This window comes from Delphinapterus leucas, chromosome 13 (genome assembly GCF_059928025.1).
Source record: "Delphinapterus leucas isolate spDelLeu-1000000601 "Yukka" chromosome 13, BTC_Dleu_Yukka2, whole genome shotgun sequence".
Lineage (NCBI taxonomy): Eukaryota > Metazoa > Chordata > Mammalia > Artiodactyla > Monodontidae > Delphinapterus > Delphinapterus leucas.
In genome coordinates, this window is record NC_143141.1 from 74,414,674 (window position 1) to 74,429,879 (window position 15,206).

Sequence of the window (15,206 nt, forward strand, 5' to 3'; positions counted from 1 at the left end):
TAACTTTTCAAAGCCTTTTTAGTGATGTTTGGATTTGTCCCTGTGTGTACCATCAGTGGACTGTCTGGGATTTGGGTGGTGGTCTTGCCCATGGGTTGTGAAACCATGGCCTGTGGGCTAAATCCAGCCCACTGCCTGTTTTCAAAAATAAAATTTTACTGGAACGCAGCCATGCCCATTTGTTTATGTATTTTTTGTGGGTGCTTTCATACTATAATAGTCATAGTTAAGCAGTTGCAACAGAGACTGTTGGGCCCACAAAACCTTAAATTTACGATATGGTCCTTTATAGAAAAAGTTTGCTGATCCCTCATCTATCCCATAGTCAGTTCTCAAAGACTTTCTGTACTTTTTAGTGTTCAATCCGTGTATCCACAGCTCAGGTGTTAGCCAAGGAGTTCATAAGCAACTTTAAGGGATCACTTTCCTGAGTTCTTTTTTCTGCAGTCTTCCCACTATTTTCAGATTCCCTGGGGCCTCCCCTTTTTCATTTATTTGGCCAGAAATTTGGAGCTTTCTTTTATCCCACTCCTCTGTGTACTTCCTACAACTATGCCTCCATCAGGCCAAGCAGCAGGAGACGTGAGAGGGAAAAAGAGCATAGTTCCTTTGATTGGAGGGGAAGATTTCCCTCCTTCAGAGTTATGGGCATCTGCTTTCTCCGTTGCTGTTGTTGCCACAGGATTACTTGGGGTTTGAGGTACAAGAGAACAGGGAAAATTAAAAATAGAAGAAAGAAAGAAAATGAGGAAGTTTCTGTTCTGTCTCTGAGCATTTTGAGACACCTGTCCTCATGGAACACACTCTTTCCACACTGATGCCCATTTCCAGGTTTTGGGCTGTGTTGAGTTCGGATTGAGATACTGGAGGGAAAAAATTGCTAACATCATTGCCAGTTTGGAGGTACTTTGCATTCAGGTGTTCCTCAATCTGCCTGCTACTATTTATTAATACTTTGTTGGGACTTCCATGGTGGCCCAGTGGTTAAGAATCCTCCTGCCAATGCAGGGGACACGGGTTCGAGCCCTGGGCCAGGAAGATCCCACATGCTGTGGAGCAACTAAGCCTGCGAGCCACAACTACTGAGCCTGTGCTCTAGAGCCCGTGAGCCATGACTACTGAGCCCATGAGCCCTAGAGCCTGTGCACCTAGAGCCCGTGCTCCACAACAAGAGAAGCCACTGCAATGAGAAGCCCTCGCACTGCAACAAAGAGTAGCCCCTGTTCTCCGCAACTAGAGAAAGCCCGCGTGCAGCAGTGGAGACCCAACGCAGCTATAAATGAATGAATGAATGAATAAAACATACATACATACTTTGTTAGATTTGATTTACTAATATGTATTTTGTTGAGGATTTTTGCATCAGTGTTAACAAGAGATAATTGGTCTGCAGTTTTCTTTTTTTATAATGTCTTTGTCTGGTTTTGATATTAGGGTATTGTTGGCCTCAGAGTGAGTTAGAAAGTATTCCCTCGGGTTCTTCTGGAAAAAAAATTGTAGAGAATTGGTATAATTTCTGCCTTATAATGTTTGGTAGAATTCACCAGTGAATCTACCTTAGCCTATTTTGAAGGATTATTAATTAATCATTGATTTTTTTAGATTGTCTGTTTCTTCTTGTCAAGTTTTGACAGATTATGTCTTTCAGGGAATTGGTCCGTTTTATCTAGGTTGTCAGATTTGTGGGCATAATATTCCTTTATTATTCTTTTACTGCACATGGGGTCTGCAGTGATGTCCTCTCTTTCACTTCTGATACTAGTAATTTTTCTTCCTTTTTTTTATTTTAAAGCTTTAGGCTTACTGACTATATATAACTTTTCAGAGAACCAGCTTTTAGCTTTGTTGATTTTTCTCTATGGTTTCCTGTTTTCAGCTTCACGTTTCTGCTCTAATTTTTATTATTTCTTTCTTCTGCTTACTTTGGATTTAATTTGCTCCTCTTTTTCTAGTTTCCTAAGATGGAAGCTTAGATTATTGAATTTAGATCTTTTTCTTTTCTAATATGAATTCAATGCTGTAAATCTCTTCCTATGCCCTGCCTTTCCTGTATCTCACAAATTTTGGTAAGTTGTATTTTCATTTAGTTATGATATTTTAAAACTTCTCTTGAGACTTCTTCTTTAACTCATATGTTATTTAGAAGTGTGTTGTTTAATGTCCATATAGTTTGGGATTTTTCCAGGTATCTTTCTGTTACTGATTTCTAGTTTAATTCCACTGTGGCCTGGGAGCAGTCATGGCACGATTTCTATTCTTTTAAATTTATTGAAGTGTGTTTTATGACCCAGAATGTTCTCATTCTTGGTGAATGCTCTAGTGATCTTGAGATGAAACCATTTACTTTGCAGAATCCTTAGCTGCTCCATTCAGGTTTTATAGCTACATTCTTTGGGAGTGATAGGGTGGAATATGCTTTATTCCAGGGTCATCTTACCTGGAATTGGAACCCATCCTATATTTTGGAGTATTTCCTGTGGAAAGATTAGAAATACAGTTACTTGTAATTTGCTATGTGGTATACTGCTTTATTTAAGGGTTGTACTAATTTATAATGCCACCAGCAGTACGTGAGATTAGTTTTGCCCCATAGTGGATACATTTTAAAGCTAACATTTTTTGTGTAGAAGTTATAGAGAGATAGCTGGGAAGTTCATCTGTAATAGAATAATATTGCCTTACATGGCTAGAAAAGTTTAAAATATAAGTACTTAAACGTATACATATTAACCTGAAGTTTTCCCTATAAAATTTGGATTTCTCCCTCTGTTTACTTTGTCACCGCACCCTCCCTTTACCAACCTCCCTTTGTAACATGAAGTTTTTTTTGTTTGTTTTAAAATTTCCTTTGAAAGGTAGACAAAATGGAGATGAAGAAGACATGGCTGCTGTAAAGTGAAGGAAGGCTCCAAACTAATGTACACTGGGGTGGGGTGGAGATAACATTTTCTTCTGAAACCTTTTCTGACTTTCTCCATATAGAGACCAAGGGACATAGTATTGTTATAAATATTGTCAATTAAAAAAAAATCAGGTTCTTAGCTTTGTAAGCTAATGGAAGGAGTGGTTCTTTGGTGAGTGTCTTAGGTTGGCTTAGGATAGGATCAATTTGCAAACACCAAATCTCAATGTTATATCATTGGAGATTTAATACATGGAACATTTAATTTAGTTAAATGTTTATTGAGGACTTACTATATGCCAGGCATGTGGATGTAGCAGTGAACAAAACAGGAGAAAAGAAAAGATCCCTGTCTGTATGGAACTTAATTTGTGGATGGGGGTGGAAGACAGACAACATGATAAATAAATAAATTATATGTTTTGTTAGAGGTAAGTGCTATGGGAAAAAAATTAAGCAAGATGGCTGGGGAATGCTGGGCGAGTTTGGAGTAGTTTGCAATTTTGATTGGGTATTCAGGCAAGGCCTCACTGAGAAGCTGACTTTTGACCAAAGATTTGAAGGAGGTGAAGGAGCAAACTTTGCAGATACTCAGGGAAAGAGCATTCTACACAGAGGGAGCAGTCAGTGTAAAGACTGAGGCAGGAGTGTGCCTGTCTTGGTCTAGGAACTGTGAGGAGGCCAGCGTAGCTAAAGTAATGTGATTGAGGAAGAGAGATGTAGGCAATGAAATCAGGGAGGCAACGTGTTTATTGCTAGGGCTAGACTGTTGCCTAGAATTCTTGGTAGATTTTCCTATCTTCTTGTTACAATTTACTTTCCAGCTCCTCTCATACTGAATGTCCTGCCTAGATGACTCAAGGACTTCTGGAATGATTCTGGATTGGCACTGGCCTGTGGAAGGTAGTTTCCATGGGGTATCATCCTTCTCTGTTGCAGGGAATAGCCAAGGTTTCAACAAAAAAATTTGTAAAGTCCTTCAGAGGCTTTCGGAAAATTATGACATTTTTATATTAAGTTTTAACACAGCCATTATTCAGAATATATTAGCTTCCTGGTTTGTTCAGTGTTCTTTATGCTGTATTTCTACAGTAAATTACTTCTGTCTGTATTACAGCAACTAGGATCTATATGTCTGTTGGATCAAGTATTGTTGAAATTGTGTCTGACTTCCCTTCTGACGGGATAGCGGTTTTACTGTTAAAGTATTGAACACCTACCACATATATAGCAGAAGTAATGCTAGCTAACTCAAATCAAAACATGATAACAAATAGGACAAAAAAAGGAAAACGGGCTAATTTTACTAAGCACTTGTGTATGTAAATTGTAAATACAGCAATATAATAAAACAACACCACGATTAATGAGAATTAATTATTCCAGGAACGCAAAGCTCCTTTGTTTTTAGGAAATTATCATCAAATTATTAGGTCAAAAATGAGAAAACTATATGTAGAGCTGTCAAAAATGAGAAACTATATGCAAAGATGGGTACTTGCCCAGCTCCCTAGGCAAGGATTTTATTTTCTAGACTCCCTTGTATGTAGGTGGTGCCAAGTGAATTTTTTTTTTTTTTTTGGCAGTACGCTGGCCTCTCGCTGTTGTAGCCTCTCCCGCTGCGGAGCACAGGCTCCGGACGTGCAGGCCCAGTGGCCACGGCTCACGGGCCCAGCCGCTCCGCGGCATGTGGGATCCTCCCAGACCGGGGCACGAACCTGTGTCCCCTGCATCGGCAGGCAGACTCCCAACCACTGCGCCACCAGGGAAGCCCCGCCAAGTGACTATTTTTAAAGTGAAATGTCAGCATAAATAATGTGTGTCACTTCTGGGTCAAGGTATTTAAGAGCAGGGTGTGCCTACTGAATAGAAACCAGCTGCACTGAACTGTTAATAATTTAGTTCACAGATGAATAACTGTTTATAACTGAATAATAACTTGCGTTAAGCTAATGAAATTTTGGGATTTGGTTATAGCACCTAGTGTTACCTAACAGGTATGAGCTATATGATTATCTCACATGTCAAAAAAGCAGTTATTTAAATTCAATATCTGTTTAAAACCTTTCAATTAAAAGGAAGTGTTAAAACACATACATACCCAGGCAGGTAAGCTTAAGTAGAATTTCTTTCTCTATATGGGTGACTTAGATATAATTGACTCTGTGTTTGGTTTACTTAAATTTATTTTCCTCCTAAAATAGTAGTCTTGGGAATAGTGGAAATAAACTCAGCATATTGCCCTTTTTTAAAAAAAAAATAATATGACACAACAAAACTTCCATTACCTGACCACTTTTTTTTTTTTTTGAGTTTGGGCAGAAAGATGCTTTTATAACATAAAGACTGTTTTAGCCTAACAGCCAGCATGATAATGGTGGTGAAACACTAGAGACAAACAGTGGAAAAATTAGAACTACGACAAGAAAACTTGCTATCACTACTTTTATTTAGCATTGTTTTAGAAGTTGTAGCCAGTGTAGTTAGGCACGAAAAATAAATGAGGTGTAAGGAAGAAAAAAAGTATTGCTGTTTGCAGATATTATGATTGCTTATTTAGAAATCCCAAAAGAATCAACTAAAAATCTGTTAGAGATTTACATAAGAGTTCTGAAAGGTGATTGTTAAGTAAACATATAAATAGAGTTCCTATATACCAATAATTAACAAAAATATTATGAAAAATATATTTAGTAATATGTTGAATAAGAAATATACAGAGTCTAGGTGAAGAAAATAAAAATTCTGGGAAAGGATGGAAAAATTGAAGAGAGCCAGCGTGCACCTGGATTGGAAGAATCATTATGATGAAGATTTTAGTTCTTGTCAAGTAAATTTATAAAGTTAAAGCAATTCCACTCTGACAAAACAAATCAAAAGTTCATTTGGGTTAGAATATATATACACAGACACACATATATATATATATATATATATATATATATGTATTTTTTTGCAGTATGCGGGCCTCTCACTGTTGTGGCCTCTCCCATTGCAGAGCACAGGCTCCGGACGTGCAGACTCAGTGGCCATGGCTCATGGGCCCAGCCGCTCTGCGGCATGTGGGATCTTCCCGGACCGGGGCACGAACCCATGTCCCCTGCATCGGCAGGTGGACGGACTCTCAACCACTGCGCCACCAGGGAAGCCCTAGAATATATTTTTTTAAAGAAGTGTAGTGAGGCATAAATTATATTACTAGAGATTAACATGTATAGCAAAGATACAGTGATTAAAGCAAGATGGCAATGATGTGGAACTAGAAAAGACTGGTGAATAGAATAGATGTGAAAGCCCCAAGGCAGTCGGGTATATCTAAGAATTCAGTAAATAGGTAATGTTGAAATCTAATCATCTTGAGAAAAAAACTTATATCCCTGCTTCATACCGTACATTAAAACAAATTACAGAAGGGTTGACATTTATAGGGCTGTATAAATGTATATGTATACAAGTAATGGGTGTGTGTGGCAAAAATCCCCAGTACTTAAGGGTATAAAGACTTTTACCTCTCCAACTCTCTTTCCAGTGGAAAACACTGATAATGGTTTCTAAGATAAATGGCTAGAAAGTTTCTTCACATATGTATAACACCTCCCCCCCCAAATTGAGGAGTCAAATGGTATCTATAATTCTGCAACTTGCTTTTCTCACTTAATAATGTCTGAATGTCTTTGCATATCTGCACATAGAGTGCTACATTGTTCTTTTTCCTCATAGTATTTCATTATGAAAAAATTAAAACACAACAAATTTGAATGAATTTTACAGAGAATACCCACCATATACCACCACCTGGGGATTCTACCACTAACATTTATTATCTATCCACATTGCTCTTTAAAAAAAATTGTGGTATAATACACATAACATAAAATTTACCATTTTGATCATTTTAAAGTGTACAGTGTTAAGTATATGCACATAGTTTTGCATAAACTCTAGAACTTTTCATCTTGCAAAACTGAAACTCTCCCATTAAAGAACTTCCCAACCCCCCCTTCCCACAGTTCCTGACAGCCACTATTCTACTTCCAGTTTCTTTGAATATCTTACCTTATATAAGTGAAATCATGCAATGTTTGTCTTTTTATGACTGACTTATTTCATTTAGTGTAATGTCCTCAGGGTTCATCCATGTTGTATCATGTATCAGAATTTCCATTTTAAGGCTGAATAATTTCATCATAGGTATATACTACATTTTATAATTGATTCATCTGTCAATGGACAGTTGGTTTGTTTCTGCCTTTTGGCTATTTAATAATACTGCTGTGAACATGAGTGTACACAGATATCTTTGAGATCCTGCTTTTGATTGTTTCAGATATATAACCCGAAGTGATATTGCTAGATCATATAATAATTCTATTTTTAATTTTTTGAGAGGAACCACCAAACTATTTTCCATAGCAGCTGCACCATTTTACATTCCCATCAGCAATGCACAGGGTTCCAGTTTCTCTACATCCCTGCCAGTAGTTGTTATTTCCTGTTTCGTGTTTTTTTTTTTTTAATAGCAGCCATCTTAGTGGGTGTGACGACATCTTATTGTGGTTTTGATTTGCATTTCCCTAATGATTAGTGATTATTTTTATATGATTCTTGACCATTAGTGTATCTTCCTTGGAGAAATGTCTTACTCAATCCTTTGCCCATTTTTTTTTCTTTTTTCTTTTATTAATTTTTATTAGAGTATGGTTGCTTTACAATGTTGTGTTAGTCTGCACTACACAGCAAAATGAATCAGCCATATACATACATATATCCCCTCCCTTTTGGACTTCCCTCCCATTTAGGTTACTACAGTGCATTAGTTAGAGTTCTCTGTGCTACACAGTATGTTCCCATCAGTTGTCTATTTTATACATAGTATCAATAATGTCTGTGTGTCAGTCCCAGTCTCCCAATTCCTCCCACCCTTTTCCCCTCGGTAGCCGCGCATTTGTTCTCTATGTCTGTGTCTCCATTTCTGCTTTGCATATAAGATCATCTATACCATTTTTCTAGATTCCACATATATGCGTTATTATATGATGCTTGCTTTTCTCTCTCTGACTTCACTTTGTGTGACACTCTCTAAGTCCATCCACATCTCTACAAATGACCCAATTTCGTTCCTTTTTATGGCTGAGTAATATTCCATTGTATACATGTACCACATCTTCTTTATCCATTCCTCTGTTGATGTACATTTAGATTGCTTCCATGTCCTGGCTATTGTAAATAGTGCTGCTATGAACATTGGGGTGCATGCATTTTTTATTTATTTTATTTTTGGTTGTGTTGGGTCTTCGTTGCTGCATGCAGGCTTTCTCTAGGTGCGGTGAGCGGGGACTACTCTTCATTGTAGCGCGAGGGCTTCTCATTGCGGTGGCGTCTCTTGTTGCAGAGCACGGGCTCTAGGCATGTGGGTTTCAGTAGTTGTGGCACGTGGGCTCAGTAGTTGTGGCACGTGGGCTCAGTAGTTGTGGCTCATGGGCTTTAGAGCGCAGGCTCAGTAGTTGTGGCACACGGGCTTAGTTGTTCCGCGGCATGTGGGATCTTTCTGGACCAGGGCTCGAACCTGTGCCCCTTCATTGGCAGGTGGATTCTTAACCACTGCGCCACCAGGGAAGCCCTCTAGTTCTCTTTTAAATAAAACCTTGACTGTTTTGTCTCTGAATAAGTGCATTTCACTATGTGTAGACAAGAGTAAGAGACTAAAATAACTAGGAATGATTTATATATGTATACACACACATACATATACGTATATAAAATAAATTGCTGAAATTACCCTTTTTAAGTACCTAAGGTAATTGAGAAGGAAGAGTGTCATTGAAATGCTAGCAGACTTCATGGATGAGGAGAGATTTTTATCTGAGCTTGGTTCGTTTTTTTTTTAATTTTGGCGGTACGCGGGCCTCTCACTGTTGTGGCCTCTCTCGTTGCGGAGCACAGGCTCCGGACGCGCAGGCTCAGCGGCCATGGCTCACGGGCCCAGCCGCTCCGCGGCATGTGGGATCTTCCTGCACCAGGGCACGAACCCGTGTCCCCTGCATCGGCAGGCGGACTCTCAACCACTGTGCCACCAGGGAAGCCCCTGAGCTTGGTTCTTTTGAGCAAGGATGTAGAACTCCAGATTCTGTTCGACATTTGGGAAACTCTACAATTGTAAGACAATTGCCTTGTCTTGGTAGCTTCAAGGCGATGCTTTGGCTAGTTTCTGGGAATATTTTGTCACATAGTTCTGTAGTTTACAAAGCTTAAATGAAAAATATCATGTGAAATTTTTGTTGTTGTTGTTGTTCGCTATAGTATGGTTAAAAGCTTTTTGTGAGTAGTAGGCTAATCATTGCCAGTGTTCACCATAATTTGCTTTACTGTTATGAACCCATGTGTATGGATTCAGAATATAGATTTGTCATTTACTTCAGGAGTTCCTAGTCTTGATCTAGGAATGAGTTCTGTCTCAGGACTGTTTTGAAAGTGGTAGAAAACCTATCCCAAAGTAGTAGAAGGAAGAAAAGGGAATTTATTGGTTTATTTCTGAAAAATATGGAGGAAGAGCTTCAGGTATGCTTGCATTCAGTCTTTAAATAATTGCATTGTCAAGATTTTGTTTCTCTCTCTCTCTTTCCCTCTCTCTCTCTCTGTTTGTCTTGGGGGTGTTAGAAAGCTGTTAGCTTCAGTCTCACACTATTCAAGTTTAAGTCCAGTAGTTGCTGGGGCAAAAAAAAAATGTCTTTTACCTGTTATTCTGCTCCTTTAGCCTTAATTTGAGTGTTGTCCCCATTTCTAAACCTGTTAACTGTGGTCAAGAGGTTGGTTTCACGCTTTATTGTTAATCTTGGCTCCCACCATACAGATTGAGAATGGAGGAGGGGGTGAATATGCAAAAGAAAACCAGGGTCTTTTACCAGAAGAATGTTGAATGGTAGGTAAGTTGCTAAAAACACAAATCTACCTTAGTCTTCATGGGGTCTGTGGACTCGCAAAAACTAACCATAAAAATTATATTTTTTTTTCTGAGAAGAGTCTTCATAGCTCTCATCAGACTTTCAAAGGGGTCTGCACCCATGAGAAAGGTTAAGTATTTTATGGGTCTGGGGAGAAAAGGGCATATTAACTGAGGATAGGTACATTACCAAAGGTGTACATGAGAATCATTTTTGAAAGACAGTGGAATTGGATTAAACTTAATCCAGTGAAAATAGTATGTTGAGGAGAGTAGAGTATAAATTTGGATGTTGTAGATGACTTTTAGGTGATGGAAGTATAGAATATGTTCAGATATTTGTTGAAATCAAATATGGTAAAAAAAATCAAGTAGTTTAAGAGAATAAGTGAAATACATTTACATATAATAAATTGCTTCCTTTTTCATAATTATACCTTTCATTTACTTCTTTGGTCTAGGTATTAGAGTTGTGCTTTCCTTCTTGGTCCAAGATTTTTTTGGCATAGGGATTAAAAACAATTTTAATGACTTTAGTGGGGTTTTTGTTTTGTTTTGTTTTTTGGGGCTGCACTGTGAGGCTTGTGGGATTTTAGTTCTCCCACCAGGGATTGAACCTGGGCCCTGGCAGTGAAAGCGCTGGACTGCCAGGGAATTCCCTTATTTTAGCTTTTGTAATTTATGATTTTATTGCATAAGAATCAGAACATGTTTGAACACTTTGTGGGTTTTGTAATTATTGAGGTGTCCTAATAGGCAGTTTTCCTAACAATTCCATTAGTGATTGGGAGAAAAAGTAGACTTTTTTGAAGAGTTTAAAGTTCAGTATATCTTTGAAATCACGCTTACTGCTTTTATTATTCATATACTCCTATTTCTGTCTTGTAATCATAAATGAGAATTGTAGTAGATAGAAAGTTGGGATAAGAGATGCACCCTAACTTTAATTAGGATCTATGATTGCTATCCCAATTCCATTTTTTAGTGAATGGTGTAGCCCACTTCATTTTATTGGAAAAATTTTTCAGGGATGGCCTAATAACCCTAGAATTTGGAACCTACTTTTTAGCTTAGACATAGAATCCTTCGATTGAAATTCTTTTGTAGCAGTAACACGTTGTATTTATAGAGTTCTACTACCAGCCTTGGTTTCCTCCTCCTATTCCTTCTCCTTTGTTGGCTGAACCCTGTATGAAGTCTTGATCCTCCAATGTGGACAAGAGTTGGGCACGTTAGAAATGTATATAAGCAAAGGAAAATTACATGTTTTGAGCTGATAGAAATGTTTTAAGGAAATGTCTCAATATGCAGGTCTTTTAATTTTTTTGTTAGGGATTGTTTATTTTTGTGAACTATGGACACTTTAAACTAATTTCCCCTTTTCTTTCCCCTTGATTATCTGGCTAGTAATGTGCCTTGTGGAAAGTTTAAAAACAAAAGTGTAAAGAAGCAGGAAAAAATTATCTTAAAATTAATTCTATCACATAGAGGCATATCCTTAGTCATTTCAGGGTCAAAGTTCCTTTTGGAATTTAATGAAAGCTGTGAATCTTCTCTCCAGAGAAAGATACAGACACTAAATACCGTACATAACTCTAAAGGAGTTCATGGAATCCTGAAGCCAGCTGTGTATCCTATGGGCCTAGACTGTAAGTTAATAACTCTGATCTAAGGTAGTACCATCAGCATTTTGACATTTATTTCTAGTCCTTGTGTTTTTTTCTTAACTGAAATCTTAATTGTGTAATCAGTTTTGCATATCATAGGCGTTTCCTCATCACTGAAAACTCTGCTTACAGATATCTTTAATGACAACATAATATATCATTGTTTTCAATTTAGAAATAATTTATTGGGTTCCTCTTATGTTTCAGGTGTTGTCTAACTGGAGGGCCATAAAGATAAAAAGGCTTGTGGTTTCTGCTTTGCTCTTGAACTACAGATCTCTTTATGAGGGGAGTTAAGTTGATTTACTTTATTATCTTAACATTGGGAATTTAGGTTGTTTACTTTTACAACTGTTAGAAATAGTACTACAGTGCTCACCTTTGTGCCTCGCTCTCTTGTGTATTTCTGTTATTTTGCTTTTGTAGATTGCTAGAAGAAAAGTTGCTGGGTAAGAGGATGTCACTCTTTGAAAGACCCTTCAAGTTACATGTTCACTAAATTGCTTTCCAGAAAGTTGTGTTAGTTTACTTTCCCAGCTGTGTAGTGTGTAAGGGCCCGTCTTACTCAACCCTCGAAGGATTGAATATCACCAGTTTTGAAAATTTTTGCTGTTTTGTTAGATGACAGATAAACTTTCAGATATAGAAAGGAGCAGAGAGTTATGTCAGGTACAGAGAGCAGCATGTGGAGAGGTGGGACGTTGGCAGTGTGAGTGTTGCAGGACACTGGAAGACTCTGTTATGGTTTATTTCTTACACAGCTAGTGCTCCATATTAAACGGACTCTTGTTACCAACTTCTCAAGGTAGAGGCTGGCAGCAGTCTCTAAAAATGACTTAATACAGGACGTTTAATGGAATAAGCTATAGTCTGCTACAGTGCCTGGTTCCAAGGCCATAGGTTCATCATTTCCCTCCAATTCCATGTATTCTAGATTTCCTTCACCCTTGGCCAGACTTCATCTAATCTAGGTTGCTTGCCTGGTAGGGTGACCCAGACGATCGTTCCTGAAGGGACTGAGCCCCTGTTTGCCTTTCCCTTATTCATGCCTTTGCCTTATGCTGCTGTTGCCTGTTATTACCAGGCTTGGAAGTGCTGAGAACCACCTAACTAGTACGGTTAGTTATCCCAACATTATAGTAACTCCTTTTTTTTGCCTCCTGGTCCATCAGCATGAGGAGCCCAAAGTGACCAAGAGTTGTTAACTTCAGATTCAGATTAAAAGCCCTCTGATTAAAAATGTTTCCCCATGGGAATAAAGATGTCTAATTCTAGCAGAGCCTAAAGTTGCAGGAATGGGAAACGAATTCTTTTATTTGCTCACTAGGGTTATAGGAACCAATCCTATTTCTATTCACACCTCTGTACTGCACCTTTAGGATGCATTTACTGTATTTTGGAGGCCATTCCAGTGTCCTCTCAGGCTTACTGCTTCTTGGTGATATCGTGTATGGTGAGATCAGTGCTCACTGCCCATTGTTAAATTTTGTTCATTGTAAAGAAAAGAGTCACTTGGTCTGAGGCAGTGTTTGCCCCATGTTCGTAAACTAGGTACGTTTGGCTAGTGGTGCTGGCTGAGGCACTGAAGGCAGGGAAGGCAAACTTATCAGAATGGTTGTCAGTGCCAGTAAGGACAAACTGCTGCCGCTTCAGGGTGGAGGAGGTCCAGTGTACTCAACTTGCCATCCAAATGCTTAGCTCATCTCTTTGAGGGATTGTAACAAATAGGGGGCTCAGAGTTTGCCTTTGCTGATGACAAGTTGTGGACACTCAGCAGCAACAGTAGCTAAGCTGTGTCAGTTTTGAGAGAAGAAGGCTATGCTGATGGGCTCATGCATAGCCTTTGTCCTTGTCACCATGACTTCTTCCTTTGTGGGCTTATTGTACATGTACGGGGTGGTTTAAGATAGGATCTGGAACATTTATTCAATAGCAACTCCACTTTCCCCAGCAGTTGGTTTAAAGTTGCTAACTGCAGTAAGATTGCTAACTCTCTTGCCCTTCTGGACTGCCCTGTTGCTTTTTGGGCTCCCTTGGTATAGGAGAAGTTCCTGAGGCAGGAAAGTGGAGAGACTTATGGAACCTTGAGATAGGCTACTATCAGCATGAGTTGGACACTGTGAGTTTAAGTGGGAATTGCCTACAGCAGCTGAGGCTGAGTTCATCCGTGGGCTGAGGAGTTGTGATACAGGGTACCAATTGTTTCTGCTGTATACTATACAGAAGAAGGGAAGCAGCCCCCCAGTCCATCATGAGAAGACTGGTTGAATAAATTGTGGTATTTTCATATAATGGAATATTATGCAGCTGTAAAAAAAAGCTTTTTATATAAACATAAAGACCTCTAAGATGTATTAAATGAAAAAGGTCATGTATTGGAATATTGTATATGCCTTGCTGCCTTTTGTTTGCAAAAGTGAGAAAAAATATATTTGTGTTTGTTTATGATTGCTTTAATGCTAGAAGGATATACAGGAAACTAATAAGTGTCTGAGGAGGGGATGGGCGAGAATGGGAGGGAGATGGGACATGGGGGAGGAGCTAGGGGAGAATGGGAAGGGATGGAAGTTGAGGGGAATGAAACATTTTACTTTATGCCTTTTTTTTTTTTAACATGTTACCTGGTTTTTGTTCATTTGTTTTGTAAGTGAAACCACCCTGATGAAATACTTATTATTAGGTTTGAATTTTATCTTCCATGTGACTATATAAACTAAAACTTCTTTGAGCTAAACTAATCAAATAGATATTAAATATTCCCATGCCTGGCAACTTGTCAGTCAGTTCTCAGCTTAAATGTTGCATGGTCATTGAGCCTGACCACTCAGTTGAACCCTCTCTCTTCCCATTCACTGTCAAACTTGTCACCCTGTTTTATTTTGTTTATTGTACTTATCACTATCAGAAAAAAAAAATTTTTGCTTACATATATATATATATATTTTTTTTTGCGGTATGCCGGCCTCTCACTGTTGTGGCCTCTCCCGTTGAGGAGCACAGGCTCCAGATGCGCAGGCCCAGCGGCCATGGCTCATGGGCCCAGCCGCTCCGGGGCATGTGGGATCTTCCCAGCCCGGGGCACGAACCCATGTCCCCTGCATCGGCAGGCAGACACGCAACCACTGTGCCACCAGGGAAGCCCTGCTTACATATTTATCATCTGTTTCTACTACTAGAATACTAACTTCTCTAAAAGCAAGGACTTGCTGTATATTTTCCACCATTTCTTGGCATCCCATTTTTATTTTTGTTTGTTGGATACAATGGATGCGCTATCTTTTACCCTAAGGATTTATTTATTTAGCAAGCAGAGAACTTATATTCTTTCTTCTCCTCACTTCCCCTACCTACCAGCTCCCAACTCTCTTCACTGCCTCTGTTGTTTTGATCATTTAAGGTATTAAAACAGTCTGATTCTCAGATATGAGTAAGTTGAGTTTAATACAAATCATAACTTCCATCCTAACCCATTTTCAGTTTTTTTTCCCCTTAATTTGTGCTTCTCTTGAATTTCAGGGAGTGTGGTAAATTTTTCACTATTCATACATTTTGTTTTAATTTCTTTAAATATCAGCTTATTGAGGTATATGCCACCTTTATTGAGGTATAATTTCCGTGTAATACAATACATGCATTTTAAGCATACAGCTGACTTCTTCCTGACAAGTGTATACACCCGTTAACCACCACCTAATTT

The 15,206-nt window shown here is 38.6% G+C and overlaps 1 protein-coding gene across 3 annotated transcripts in view; it reads left to right on the forward strand.

Moving 5' to 3' along the window:
* Positions 1–15,206, forward strand: part of ASXL2 (ASXL transcriptional regulator 2) — a 129,644-nt gene that overhangs the window by 15,648 nt on the left and 98,790 nt on the right. The window contains exon 2 of one of the 3 annotated variants that reach the window (XM_089923385.1): positions 4,489–4,740. The exons of the other annotated variants lie outside the window; for them this stretch is intronic. The gene's annotated coding sequence lies outside the window, so the exon portion shown is untranslated. The remainder of the gene's footprint in view (positions 1–4,488; positions 4,741–15,206) is intronic. 3 annotated transcript variants of the gene reach the window in all.